At 43.9% G+C, this 14,964-nt stretch overlaps 1 pseudogene; it reads left to right on the top strand.

Annotated features, from left to right (window-relative positions):
• Window positions 1-10,347: 10,347 nt before the first annotated feature.
• On the top strand, window positions 10,348-10,748 carry LOC114030156 (annotated as a pseudogene).
• The last annotated feature ends 4,216 nt before the right edge of the window (window positions 10,749-14,964 follow it).

Here is a 14,964-nt window from a genome sequence, read left to right as displayed (position 1 = left end):
TCCATCTTTCTGCAAACATTTATTATTAAACCTTTATTATCTGCAAAGCACTATGCTGTAAAGCTTTAGTAAGACATACTGGCATAACTGCCGTTGTGCAGTTCACTTCTTTCCTCTGGGCTTTGGTTTCCTCTTCTGTAAAATGGGGGGCTTGGATTAAATAATCTCTAAAAGTCCTTTCCATTTCACTCTCCTCATTTATGAAGGAAGGAATCAAGCATTTCTATGATGCCTACTATGTACCAGGCATTGTGTTAAGGACTTTGCAAATATGATCTCATTTGATCCTCACAATAACCCTGGGAGGTATGCACTACTATTATCCCCAATTTACAGCTGCAGAAACTAAGGCAGACAGTGGTTAAGTGACTTGCCCAGGGTTACACAGCTAGGAAGTGTCTGAGGCTGGATTTGAACTCAGATTTTGCTTACTCCTGTCCCAGAACTCTATCCACTGGGCAACCAACTAGGAGGAAGGAGTCAGACCAGATGATACCTAAGGTATCTCTCAATGTTGAGAACTTATGGATTTAAGTACATACTCTTGTCGACCATCTCACCCATCATTAATTTCACCTTGTAAGATTGAGGTGTTGGCTTTGGAAGAGGAATTTGGATCATTTATCCACCAGCCTTTACACTGATCAGTAAGTCCCTAACTGGGATTGCCATATCCTGAGACATACTAGTCATGCTACTCATTTCACATTGGGCTCACTCTGTGGTTTGCTCTACCTCCCCATGGGCTGATTTGCTGGGTTTCTTTCATGCTCCCTCACCCACCTCCTTCCTTGCCCCTTTATTCCCCTTTATATTTTGCCTTCCCCAATTAGTAAGTAAGCTTTTTGAAGTACTGACTACTCTTGCTAGAGTTTAGCATAGAACATAGCACAAAGTAAATATTTCATACACACTTCACCTATCTGCCATTGTTTTCCAGGGACTGAGAATTGTATGCACCCAACTTGCTCCTTATCCATACTTACTAGCTTAAAACAGGAGAATCAGGTCAAAGGATAAAGGGCCTGGATCCTGAGGGGAGAGCCAGGATTAGGATAGACTTTTTGAACAAATAATTGAATGCAAAGTTTGATCCAGATGTATGTGGTTATTCCTTCCCTTGCTTATCCTGTGAAGCCACAGTCACAAGATACTTGGTCCAATAGGTATCCAAACAAGGAGTTTCCTCTACCAGTTCTCCCCAAAGTGGTCACCAGGACCCACTAACTCTAGGAGCAGACTGCCCTACAGAATCATAAAACCACAGAATCCTCAAACTGCAGCCTTGCATGGGACTTCACATGCCATATAGTATATGAATAGCAATGCCAAAAGCAACATCTTTGACGAATGGTCACTTGATCTCTGCTTGGAGACCTCTAGGAGAACCTACTTCCTCCCAACCCCCACTCCCTCTCCCAAGCAGCCATTCTACTTGTCCTATTTTGCATATGCTCCAATTTGTCAATTGCCTTGTTTTTCTTTTTTTTAAACATGGGATGTTTGGGTCTGAACCCAATATCTTCTGTAAGTATTATAATTTCCATTCCTAGCACTAATGGAGGAAGCAGTAGTAATGGGAGGGGGAGATTGTTTATCTCAAGAACCATTTACTCCTGGGACTAAATAGAAGGAAAAGACCCTTTTTTTTTTTATGCTGCACCCCAGTATGCTCAAAAGAGACCAGGATTTAGAGTCAGACGCCCTGGGTTCAAACCCTGACTCCGACATTTACCAGCTGTATAACCTTGGACAGCATTTCTCACTTCCCTTCTCTTCATTCATATAGTCACCATCCTGGAGGATTCCTTCATCCCCTCTCCTCTACACTACTGCAAAAGCCTTCTTATTCATTTCTCTCCATTAATCTATTTTCCACTCAGCTGCCAAAGTGATTTCCTTAAAGCACAGCTCTGCCTATAACAGGCCATGTACTAAATAATTTCTAGTGGTTCCCAGTGATGTCCATGATCAAATAAATATAAAATCCTATGTTTGGCTTTTCAAGTTCTTCCCAAGGCCCCTTCCTACTTTTCCAGTCTCCTTCACCTTCCTCCCCTCCATGTATCTTCTGATATACTGACACTGGGCTACTCCTGCTACTCCCTCCACTTCTCATCTCCATACATTTTCATTGCTATCCTCCATGCCTGGGGTTCCCTTTCCCTTTCCCTTCTCATTACTGCCTCTTAGTTTCTCTGGCTTCCTTCAAGAGTAGGCTCAAATATCCCCTCTTCTGTAGGAAGCCTTTCCCAGTCCTTTCTCCAACCCCAACTCGTGGTTAGTACTTTCCCTCTGAGGTGACCTTCCATTTACACTGTATATATCTTGTAGGTACCTGTTATATATGTATTCTCTTCCCTCATTGGACTTTGAGCTCCTTCAGGAAGGGAACTGTATTTTGCCTTTCTTTGTCTCCCCAGAACTTAGCACCATATCTGGCACACGTGATCAATAAATGATTGTTGACTGATTCTGATTGAGTAAAATCACAACAACTTGTACCCGATAGATAGTAACCTGGCACTCTTCACAGAGAGAAATGGAGCTGAGGGATGAGAGTTCACTTTCTGTCTCTACTATTTCCTCATCACTTCCATCCAACAGGGAACATTTACATAATCATCAGGCCAAGCTTGGGACCACTCAACCTGGGATTCTTGTTATTGAATGGGGTCATGACAGTGCCTATTAGTGCTGATTAGCAGTTGAAATATTGATATTTCTTTCTCCTTCACCTCTACTCAGGGAAGAGAGACTGGTGAAGTAGGTAACTCTAAACCCTTGGTCAAGTGCCAGTGCTGTATGAAGGTTATTATCTCTCTTTCCCCACCATTCTCCATGCCCTTTTGACCAGGCTAATCTCTGCCTGAAACAGAGAAACTCAGATGCACTGGATAGAAACTCATCATCTAAACTTTCATAATAACTCAGGCAGCTAGGTGGGCCAGTGGATAGGGTGTCTGGCCTGAAGTCAGGAAGACTCATCTTTGTGAGTTCAAATCTGGCCTCTAGCTGTGTGACCCTGGGCCAGTCACTTAACCCTGTTTGCCTCAGTTTCCTCATCTGAAAAATGAGCTGGAGAAGGAAATGGCAAATCACTCCAGCATCTTTGCCAAGAAAACCCCAGATGGGGCCACCAAGAGTCAGACATGAAATAGCTCAGTCCACCCTGTTAGGCTGAGCTTTTTTGGAGACCAGTTGGTGCTAGTGACCAGGTCATTCATAGTCCTTCTCTGGTTCTCTATTTCACGCTCATTCCCAGGCCACTGTGTCTGATCTTAAGCCAAGTCAAAAATGAATTTTCATGGGTCCCTGACTCCACCCACTCTAACTCTCCCCCTCTAATCTTATATGAGTTTATTTTTCAATTTTGCTTGGATGCACACCCAGAACAGCCTGTCACTGTGCTTATTGACTCTTTCCTGCTCACAGCTTCCTGACTGGTCTCCTAAACCACGAATCAACATTTACCAGCCCCATGGTTATTTTTCCCCCTCCTAAATGCTGTCATGTAAATGCAAATACTTGTTATCTCTTGCAGCTGCCCCCCCCCAAAGATGAGAGAGGGGAAGGAGTCATCAACCATGAAGTGCACCACTGTCTCCTTTCTCCCTACTCTAAACCCCTCAGCGTTCCAAGCTGTTTCTACTCACTGCTGGTGAACTTGGGAAAGACACTTTTCCTTTGTGAACCTCAGTTGCCTTATCTATATAATGAAGAATTGGGTTAGATGCTCTTTCAAGTCCCATTCAATTACAAATCCTATGAGGGCCAGCCCAGACCTATGGAAAAATGGTTGAAGATTACATTAGAAAGCTTAGGTTCTATTAAGTGCAAGGCAGTTCCCAATCAGAGGAGATGATAAGAGGTGGAGGCCTTGCCAGAGTGATGAATAGCTGCTGGGGAGGATGCTTAAAAAGGGGGTCCCAGGAGTCATGCGCTGACCCAGACTTGGTATGTTCTCTTTTATTTTGTGAGTAACATTTAGAAGATGACCACTTAGGATCTAGAGAGCATGTGGAAAAAAGAAGGAGGATGGGAAGAAGGGAGAGGATGTAGGATTCAGATGTTTTATTATAGCGGTAACTGATGCAGTGGTAATGCTTCTATCCTTATATGGATAAGCCAGGCTTCAGGGCCTGGGGCAAGCTTTCCCTTGGGAGTCTCTCAGAGGATTAGCAGGGTGGGCCTCAGTTCTGGTAATCAGTATGCAACAGAATGTATAGCTGCATTTGGTCATGAACTTTGAGACAGGGATCAGCAATTTCTTACGGGACAGAGAAGGCTTTGGGTTCAGACCTCTGAGAGAAAGAATCATTGAGTGCAGAAGTCAAAAAAAAAAAACAAACCAAAACAAAACATTGGGATTGCCAACTAATCTAACTCTCTCACTTATCAAAAGTTAAGTGTGTAAGTGATTGACAAATGGCCATGACTGAGATGGGACATAGCCCCAGGTCTCCTGACTCCTGGTTGAACATTCTTTCTATTCCACCAATGTAAGCACAATGGAAAGACTTGGATTTGGTGTCAGAAGGTGTGGGTTCAAATTCTGATCCTGTCACAACTTGTGTGACCTTGTGAAAATCACTTTTTATGGGCCTATATTTTCTCCCCTGTAAAATGAGGGGTTTGGATTAGAAGACCCTACTAATTCCAAGTTTATGATCCGATTATTTCTTATAGGGAGCCAAGGAGATAAGGTCAAGAAGGGAAGGGATGAGCTGGGTGGAAAAGGATGGATGAAGAGCAGCAAGACATCCGGGGCCTGCTCCCTTGGGAGCCTGGAAGCTGGCTGTGTTTGGGATCTGATTTTAGCTGAACATCTCATGAATTCCTCAAAGCGTGGGAGGACTCGTGTCAAAAGCTGAGCTGTGTGGGAATTGTGATTTCATCGAGTATCCTGGCAACATCACCCGCCCCCGGAGCAGGAGCTAAGAGACGCTGTAAGAAAAGCACATGCATGCATGTAACCCCTGCCTCCAGACAGCCTCCCAGGGTCCCCTCAGCGGGAGTCACTCAGGGAAGACTCTTTCTTGCATCACGGCTTCTCAGCACAGACGGGGCCCTGCTGCTCTGGCAGATTCTCCTCTGAGGGGGGTTACCCTTCCCAGCATCCCTCTGCAGGCAGACTCCAGGGTGGTGGCTCCCCTCTGTCGCTGCACCAAATCCTGGGAGCCGGAGAAGGTGGGTGGGAGGCAGAGGCGATCTTAGAAACATGGCATCTCAGGGCTGGAAACAATCTCAGAAGTCATCGGGTTTGACCCAAAGCATGAATTTTGCATGCTGTGAAGAGGGTTGGGGAACATCAGTACAGTGACAAAGAGCACCAGCTTTATTATTTAGAGGCTCTGGGCTCCCATCTGAGCTATGCTGTTTACTAGCTATGTGACCTAGAGCAAGCCATTGGATGAATGAATGAATGAGTGAATGAATGAATGATATAAAGCATTTTTAGGGGCTTTTTACGTGCTAAACACTTTGCCCACAAAGAAGACAAACAAGACAGTTCCTGCTTTCCAGGAGCTCATATTATATATTATAGTGAGAGATGATACATATATAGGAGGTTTCAGCTGCAAATCAGGTAGCAAGGCCCCATGGTCTTTAGGATGCTGTAACAGAAAGGTTGTTGTTATTGTTGTCCATTTGGGATTGTTGACCCCATTTGCGATAAATATACTGGATAATGTAAATTTGGGACAAAGATACTGGAAAGGCTTTGTCATTTCCTTTTCCAGCTTATTTTATGGATGAGGAAACTGAAGCAAACTCCCCCACCCATTGTAAGGGCAAGCAATATGACATCAATTATACACATGAAGTCATGTAAAACATATTAGTGGCATAGATTATTCAGAGTTCTAGGGTTTTCCCCTCCTGCTTATCCAAACAGCAAACAGGGTTAACTGTCTTACCCAGGGTCACCAAGCTATTGTCTGGGGCCAGATTTGAACTTAGAAAGATGAGTCTTCCTGACTCCAGGCCCAGCTTGCTATGCACTGCACCACCTAACCACCCAACAGCAAGGGAGATAGATGGTAATGAATCATCTTTAGCCTCTTCACGGCTCATTTTCTTCATCCTTAAAAGATCAGAAAAGATAACCTCTGGGGTCCTTTCCATCTCTAAATTTATAATTCTATGACCTCTAAGGTCCCTTAGTAGAAAAAGTATTGAATATGAAATCAGAAGAACTGGATTTGACTCCCAACTCTGTGTCTTACTACTGGTGTGACCTTGAGGGAGTTGAAGAATAAGATGTGTGAGTTTAATGATCTCTTAAGTTCTCTTCAAGCTCTTAATCTTTTGATTCTGTGCCAGGAATGTAGAGTATTATGATTCAAATTTTTATGTATTTATTTTTAATATTCATTTTTAAAAATTTTGAGTTCCAAATTCTGTCCCTCCCTCTAGTTCCTCCCCCACCCATTGTAAGGGCAAGCAACATGACATCAATTATACATATGAAGTCATGTAAAACATATTAGTGGCATAGATTATTCAGAGTTCTAGGGTTTTCCCCTCCTGCTTATCCAAACAGTAAGCACCCATTGAAGTTCTTTGGTATACCTGTCCCTGTAAATCTGAGTCTCTGTCATGTTTTCTTGCTCAGTGTCCCAGATTCTTCTAGACTGAGGTCTTTCCTTGTGTCCTACAAGGGACTGGAAGTCCTGTCACTGAGCCGTAGCTTTTGGGGCCTCCCACCAGTTTTGAGTCATTCCCATGATGACCGCTTGCCTACCTGGCTCTTTGTCTGCTACGCTCCCCTGGCTTTCTGCTCTATTTGCTTACCTAGACATGTCCTGCTCAGTCTTACCAATGCTAGCCGCCTGGTAGCCTCTTGCCGGCCTCCTTGCTACTTCCCCCTCCAGGCCAGGCACTACTCTACTGCTTTCCTATTGAAATTGTTTACATATGGTGACTAAAACCTTGGGTTTGGAGCCAGAAGACCTGATTCTGTTCTGGTTCTGCCACTTTTAAGCTATTTGGCAAGTCAACATCACCAAATCATTGGATCTCCCTTGCCTCATCCGTAAAATATAGGTTATGGTCCCTGGCCCCCTCTGCCTCATAGGGCTCTCTAGAGGATGAAGTGTGACAATATCCTTGGAGCGTTGTTAACTGGAGAGCACTGCATACATAAAAACAAATGGTTTTCATGATTTCATCACCAAGATTCCTCGTGGTGGTGTGGAGGTGATCCCTGGCCCTCAAAGGCTGTAACAGAACAAGACAGCCTTGGGCAGGTCCTACCAAACTAAAAACCTCCATTGAGGTGCCAGAGAAAGACTGCTTTGTCTGTTTGGCTTTTGGAGACCAGCCTGGAAAACTGGTCACCAGGGGCTGGATCATCATGATTATTTTCTGCTCATAGCAGTTCAGTAATACCACCTTCTGAGAGGCAGAGCTGTTGAGACCTGTGTTGGAGGATGGAGTGGCTTACTGCATATCTCAGACTCAACACTCAGTTAATCTAAATACAGGGTTTGTCAATAGTGCACAAACTACTACCAGAAAGAGAAGCCAGTGAAGTAGTCAGGGAGACGTGGGTTCACATTCTCCTTCTGATATTTACTTATTAGCTGTGCAATCAGGAGAAAGTCATTTGACCTCAGTTTCCTCATCTATAAAATGGGGATAATGATAGTATTTACTTCATAGGTAGGGTACGGAAAGACATGTTGATTCTACATTGTTACCACTTGCTACGTATTTCCAACTATGTGGCTGTTTAGTCCTATCAGTCTTGTCCAACTCTGTGTGACCCCATTTGGGGCTTCTTGGCAAAGATACTGGAGTGGTTTGCCATTTCCTTCTCCAGCTCATTTTACAGATGAGGAAACTGAGGCAAACAGGTTAAGTGACTTGTTCAAGGTCACTCAGCTAGTAGGTGTCTGAGGCCACATTCGAACACAGGAAGACAGGTCTTTCTGACTTCAGGCCTAGCACTCTATCCACTGCACCACCCACCTGCCCAATTTCCATCTACAGATCAGGGAAATTAAGCCACACATACACCTGCTCCTGGGGAGCAAACTCTATCCAGACTTTGCCCTGCTCACATATAGCTTACTATAATTAGGGTCTATGTGGTTTTATACATGCATGTTATACTGAGGAGCTGGAGTTTTTTTTTTGTTTTGTTTTGTTTTGTTCTTTGGCTAGGCAATGGGGTTAAGTGACTTGCCCAGGGTCACACAGCTAGTAAGTGTTATGCGTCTGAGGCCGGATTTGAACTCAGGTCCTCCTGAATCCAGGGCCTGTGCTGTATCCACTATGTCACCTAGCTGTCCCTGGAGTTTCTTATAGATGCATTAGAGTAGGCAAACTTCCCTTAACTTGGAATATACCCATAATGCATAAGTTAGATCAGCCTAAACTTAGAGAATTCCTTTGGTGTGAGGCCCTTCACTTATAGATATAGTCCCTGATTGGCCTAGATGTCTCTATCTAACCATCTCCTCTCCTTCCAATGGAGGAAGGGGCCCAGGCTAAGCAGCCTGAACCACCTGTAAATAATAATAACAATGTTAGCCATATTGAGGTAGGCAGAAGTTTGAATATTGGTGAATTATTATTATTATGATCATAGAAACAAAACAAATATTAAATATCAAAAAGCTTCAGAGCCCCATGCTAGACACTGGGAAGACAAGTTTAGACAACAAAAGAATAACAGATTTAGAGCTGGAATTAACTTTGAAGGCCAACTAGTCCAAACTCCTCATTTTGTAGAGGAGGAAACTGAAGCTTGGAGAGGTTAAGGGACTTTAGTAAACAACAGAAGCAGGATTTTAACCTAGGTCCTCTAGTTCCAGATCCAGAATTCTTTTCTACCATACCACATTGCCTCTCTCTAATAAGAGATCCCACTTTAGTTTAATAGCAGTTTAAGGTGAACAGAATACCCCCCTGCCTGAAAAGACCCTTGAGTTGTAGCTAATAATATTATCCCCATTTTACATGTAGGGGATTGATCAAAGGAGTTCTCTGATTATCCTGATGAGTTTGCTGGGTAGAGAGTCTTTGGGCTTTCTGAGAGCATTTCCCAAAAGAAAAAAAAAAGAGAGTCATTGAGGCATCCTTTTGAAACAAAAAAAGCAGAAAGTAAATGGCTAGAGAAGATCACAGATAAGCAGGACAGCTTTGAAAGCTACCAGTTGAACTTACTACACACATAGAAAAAAAAGTGAACTGTACATTATATTTAGGTAGTTTCATGTTCAATTCTTTTCTGTTCTAGTATGTATATATATATATATATGTAATGTCCATTTTCTTTACTGTTTGTCAAGTTCATAATAAAATGAATGCATAAACAAAATTAAAAAGACAACATCCTCTTGTGGAGGGTGTGGATATCTCTACTGCCATCTTGTTGAGAGGAATAAAAACACCTGCTGTTTAAATCTCAGTGACTTGGTTGCCCTAAGAATGAATTGGATGGTTTAGAGCTACCCTTTCATGCCTACCAGAGGACAGATTTTACTGATGAGGGCTGTTCCTAAGATGCAGTCTTCATCTTGGACCATTACAAGGATGGCTCTCTATTGGAGGAATCATCGCTTTGTGCTAACCTATACAAGGATACTGACAGAATGCTTTTGACTTCTTGTCCCTTAATATCTTTTGGTGGAACCGGTGGCTAGAGCTTTGGACTTGGAATCAGAAAGATCTGAGTTCAAATCCTGCCTTAGGCATTTATTGAGATGTGGTATATAGGATGTTCAGGGAGGACTAGCACTGCTTGCCAAGCCCTTTTCAGGGAGGCTCACTCACCTTAGGTCTTTACCTGTCACCCGACTCTCACCTGTGGCTCCAAGAAGCTGTAGCATGTGCAGCGGCCGAACCCTGGCAAACCATCTTAGCAAACAGACCAAACTAGGATGAGGGTAACCAACAGTCCTCAAACTCTTTGCTGAATTAGGGGGATGTCTACCACAAATACGTGAAGACTTTTCCTAGAGAAATAGGCAGATGAAAACAGTTTATTCCAACAGCCATGAAGGTGACTGAAGCAGGCTCTGGGGAGTACTCAGAGCTTGGTCAGACATCAAAGATGCCGTGCTCATCCACTGCATCCTGGGCCATTGCCAGTCATCTTGACTTTGTGTTGCCACTGGACTTGGATGCCTCTGGAAGAGAGACTGAGGCTGATGACTTTGTGCAATCCTGCTTCACTTAAATCCAATTCATTTGCAAGGCAAGACATCGCCTATGATATCTTTAGTCCTCTTTGAAAATGAAGACTGAGGCTACTCTCAGGGCTCCATTTGGACTGGGATAGAGCACTTGGGCTGAGCAGGGCAGGGCATGGGGCTGGAGGTGGGGGTGTATGCCATGGAAGAGTCACAGGAGCTGAGGGTGCAGGAGGCTGTGGACACCATGGTGAAAGGGCTGGAGTGGGAGAATATCTGCAAGATGCAGGGTACCAATGCCAGCTGTGAAGATACCCAGGCCTCCATACAGCAAGTTCATCAGTGCATTGAACACTGCCGTGCTCCCTTGGCACAGGCACAGGCCCTTGTGACTAATGAACTGGAGAAATTCTAGGACCGCCGGGCTAGATGCACCATGCACTACAATGACAAAGCCAAAGACTTGATGGATGCTGGGAGCAAGGAGCAGCAGGTGAAGAGGCAGCTAGAGTCCTGCCTGACCAAATGTGTTGATGACCACATGTACCTCATCCCCACCATGACCAAAAAATGAAGGATTCCCTGGCATTTTTTGCAAAATAGAGTCATTGTCAGTAGTCATCTGGGGTGGGAGGATGGATCTACTTGTAAAAATGTATAGAAAATTTACCTTTCAGTGAAAATTTAAGAATGAAGAAATTGAGGCTGGTACCCTTTATGGGAATTTCACACCCACCTCTGGACTCTGTTGGTTCCATTATATGTTTTGGCCTATAGGTGAAGAAATGGAAGAAACTGGTGCTCAGATCTGGATTAGGGGTAGCATGGAAGGCTAGTACCCGGGCCCATCCCTTCAAAGAAGATGACCTCTATTCTATTGGTTGGAGCCCTTAACAGCTTTCAACTGGTTCAGAGGTAGCCCATTCCTAGAAGATGGAATAACCATTTGGCTTTATAGGTATTAGCAGTTCTCCTCCGCAACCTACCTCCCATCTGGTATGAATCCCCGAGGCAGCCTTTTGTTTGGTGCCAACTTCACATCTACCTGATGGAACCATTTCCCATGGACCAGAAAGCAGCAGCCATGAGTTCACTACTGATTGGAAAAGAGTAACACAGTTGTGCTTTTCTCCCCAATACGAGAACCTGGCATTCAGAGGGGAGTCTGGGGAAAGAGGGTTGCTTGGATTACAGTACTGAGCAGCTCCCAGGTGATCTTTCCTTTGATGAAGACAGTGCTCACGCCAGCTTTCAGCTGGGACACCAAGCAAGATCATTAAAGGGAAATCTCCCACCAGGCATATGAGGCTCAGGTTCCTTCACATTGGCTCTTATAGGATTGCTGCTCAGGTTACTTTTTCTTGCCCTTCTGGAAGGTACTACAGGGGCAACACTTCAGTTAAAGTGTTTTTTGAGACTAGCATGAAATAGTTTTGAGTTAAGCCTCTTTTTGCTTGCAGAACAATCTGAAGCCTCTTGCTTAATGCAATGGTAGATGACTGCTTTGAGGAAAAGTTAGTTTTCCCCAAAGCATAAAAGGATATGATACCTGACCCTGGTCCTGCTCATTTGCCCGCTTCAACAGAAACAACTTATTGAAAAGGACCTTATTAGGATGAGGAAGGGTAGGAAGACAACTTAAACTTCTAAGCAGGTTGCAAGGGACAGCTTTTTTCTACCCCAGAGTACAGGAGGCAGCTAGCACCAATTACCAAGTTATCACCAATGTTTGAGTAACATGTTAGTACCAGGCATTGTGCTGGAAAAGATCTTGTTCTCTTTATACCAACTTCTTACTGAATGCAATTAACATAGCCTTCCTGTTCAGTGTTTCAAGGCTATGTCATATTTTCCTAGTGGTTTGATTAAAAAATAGTTTGATTTTTTTTTACTTCCCCCTCCAAAAAAAAAAAAGAAAAAGAAAATGAAGGATGAACAACAGCTGTGTGACTCTGGGCACGTCACTTAAAATCCTTCAGCCTTGGTTTCCTCATATGTAAAATGGTTGTAATGAGTGTCTATTTCCTGAATTATTATAAGGTTCCAACAAGATAATGTATTTAAAGTGCTTTGTAAGCTTTAAAGTACCTATATAAATGCTAGTGATGTTGATGATGATGATGATGATGATGATGTTATCATTAGAGGTGGGCTCTCTGCTTTTTTCCCATCTTTCTCCAAGAACCTTTAATGGCTGCTTTGTAGCAAAATCCCAGGGTAATCTGCAGGTGCTCATCCATATACCCCAAGAAGAAAGCTTAGGTACCTCTCATTTCTGAGTCGTTTTTGTATTTTCCTCTTTTCTGAGCACAGGTCAGAGAATAAAGACCTGAGAATAGTCTTTCTTGGCCCTAAAGAAGACAGCATCTGGGGCAACAAATGTATGTACTAAGTTCTTACAGGGGCAGGTAAACATGTGCTCCCTCAACAGACAGGGGACAGTTCCTGGGGTCACCCCTCTAGAGAGTTCAGGAACTTCTACCTAAAGAAGGAAAGTTTCTTGAGCTGTTTATCTCTTGTTGAGAGAAGAGGATCATGGACCACGCTCTTGAAAATGGGACGAAGAGTGAGAAGGAACATAAAACCGTGAGAGGGACCTGGACTTTGCACTCTGAGATTTTGGTGAGTTATTCCAATGGTACAGGCACAAAGGGAAATTCGGTTGCTTGTCTAGTAGCCACAAGGTTGTTTCCCTTCTGGAGGAGTCCAAACCCACATAGCAGTACCATAAGGTTCCCATGAGTTTTTATTGAGTGAAGGAAGGACTCTCTGGAATGCTGAGGCATTGATCAGTTAGAAGCTCCATGTTCTTGTGCAATCTAAGTGGAGTCCAAAATATGAAGTGTTACTGAGTATGGAGGATTTTAAGACCCTGTTGGAAATTAGAGCTCGCCAGAGAGGGAGGAGAATTGTATTGATTGTTTATGGGCTATCATGAATCCTTTGTGTATTTTCTACTTTTGTTTATGGATTCCTATGAGTCCTTTGTGTTTTCTTAATTTTTCTGTGGGGTGGAATAAAGGCTGTCATGGACTTAATATTTGCATTGTTACCTTGAGAGCTTGTAGAGGAGTTGGGAACCCTGTTATGCCATCTGTGGAAACCCTGGCATATTCTAAGGTGGACCAGGGAAAACTTGGGGAGGGGGCTGGAATAACAAGCCGAACAAAAAATTCTGGTTTTTTGAGTGGCTTCCAGGATTGAATATTGTCCATGTAAGTCCAGAGCTTGGAGTGATAGGCCATGAGTTAACATATGGTTGGGGAAATGGAGCCTCATAAAGGTGAAGTGGTTTGCCCAAGGTCATGCAGCAAATAACCGTTAGGGGTAGAATTTAGATGCAACTCTCCTGATTTCCAGTCCAATGTGATTTCCAAGCTTTCATTCTATAGTTGACACAATTCCTGTCCACAATTAGCTTATGGTCTAATTCAGGGATATGACATATTTCGGTATCTCTTCCCCCAATATAGTCACTCTGCCTCATTTGTGACAGGGCTGGTCCTTGCCCTGGTTATGACCTAGATGGACACTCTCGGGAAACCCGTTGCTGCATGTGGTGGCTAAGTCCTATGGTGTCTCACCTGTAACCACATTCCCTTTGCTTCCTGGCACTCCTAGGGAATCCTCCCCAGGGGAATCGGGGCACAGCCCGGGAAATCCGATCCCGCCACCTCCCCGGGAATTTCCAATCCCCTGAGAAGCGGTGAGTCACCAGCACCTTCTCAGGGGTGGGGGAAGTGGGAGGCGAGAATTTGCGGAACTTTGGCTAAGGACCAGATGGTGTTTTGAACATTTTCATAGGAGCTATTTTCAGTGTTGCTGCCAGAAAAAAAAATTTCCTGCTTAACGAGGAAACGCACGTTGGTATCGAATTAAATCGGCTCCGATGTTTTAAATATTACGTCCGGAGTGTTCATGTTAACAAACCTGATTGTTAATTACATCTTCTCCTGCTGCCTGGTGGGGCTTTGAAAGGAGGGAGAATTGGAGGAGGTGAAACGAATTTCATTCCTCCTCGATACTTCTCCAGAAAAGACGGTGGGAGGCAGCATGGCTCTGTAGAGAAAGAGCTCTGCACTGGAAGCAAAGGCATCTGGGCTCAAGACTCTGCTCTGCCACTGTGTGACCTTGGGCTGGTTCCTCAACCTCTCTGGTCTTTAGTTTCTTTATTTGCAAACTGAAGAAACTGGAATCACACCTACATCGTTTTAAAAAAAAATCCAAACCAAAAAAACCCACAAAAACACTGGCTCTGGAGTCTGAGGATCTGGGTCAAATCCCACCTCCAAAGCTAAATATTGCCTCTGTGACCTTGGTCACAGAGGTCTTCCTTGGGTCTTACTTTCCTCCACTGTAGAGTGGATTGAGCTACATTGTTTCTAAGAACCCTTCTAGCTCTGGAGCTATGTACTGGCCACATCTTCTTTGTGGCCTAGAGATAGGGTGGGGGTGGAGAGGGGAGATTTCTGCCATTGACCAAGACTTGGGCAATCAAGGCAGAAAAAAAGCAAATCAGAGCCAGAAGTCTTTGAACTGTGGACAAGCCTACTTCTCTTTTTCTCTGTAGTAGGAAATGATGAGAGTAAAGTAGACAGTCAAAGTGATCTAGGAAAATTTGAGGAAAGAGAAACAACTTTCAGTTGAAGGCATCATAGAAGGCTTCATAGAGGAGGTGGCATCTTATATGAGGCTTGAAGGGAGATAAGGATTTCAGAAGTAAATATAAGGAAGGAGTGCATGCCTGGCACGGAATGGCCTGAACAAATGCACAGAAGTGGGAGATGACATGCCAAGTTCAGAATGCATAGACCTTGGC

This window comes from Vombatus ursinus, unplaced genomic scaffold (genome assembly GCF_900497805.2).
Source record: "Vombatus ursinus unplaced genomic scaffold, bare-nosed wombat genome assembly UNPS02005236.1, whole genome shotgun sequence".
NCBI lineage: Eukaryota > Metazoa > Chordata > Mammalia > Diprotodontia > Vombatidae > Vombatus > Vombatus ursinus.
The sequence above is the reverse complement of the archived record's forward strand: the minus strand, read 5'-3'. Positions and strand labels throughout refer to the sequence as shown.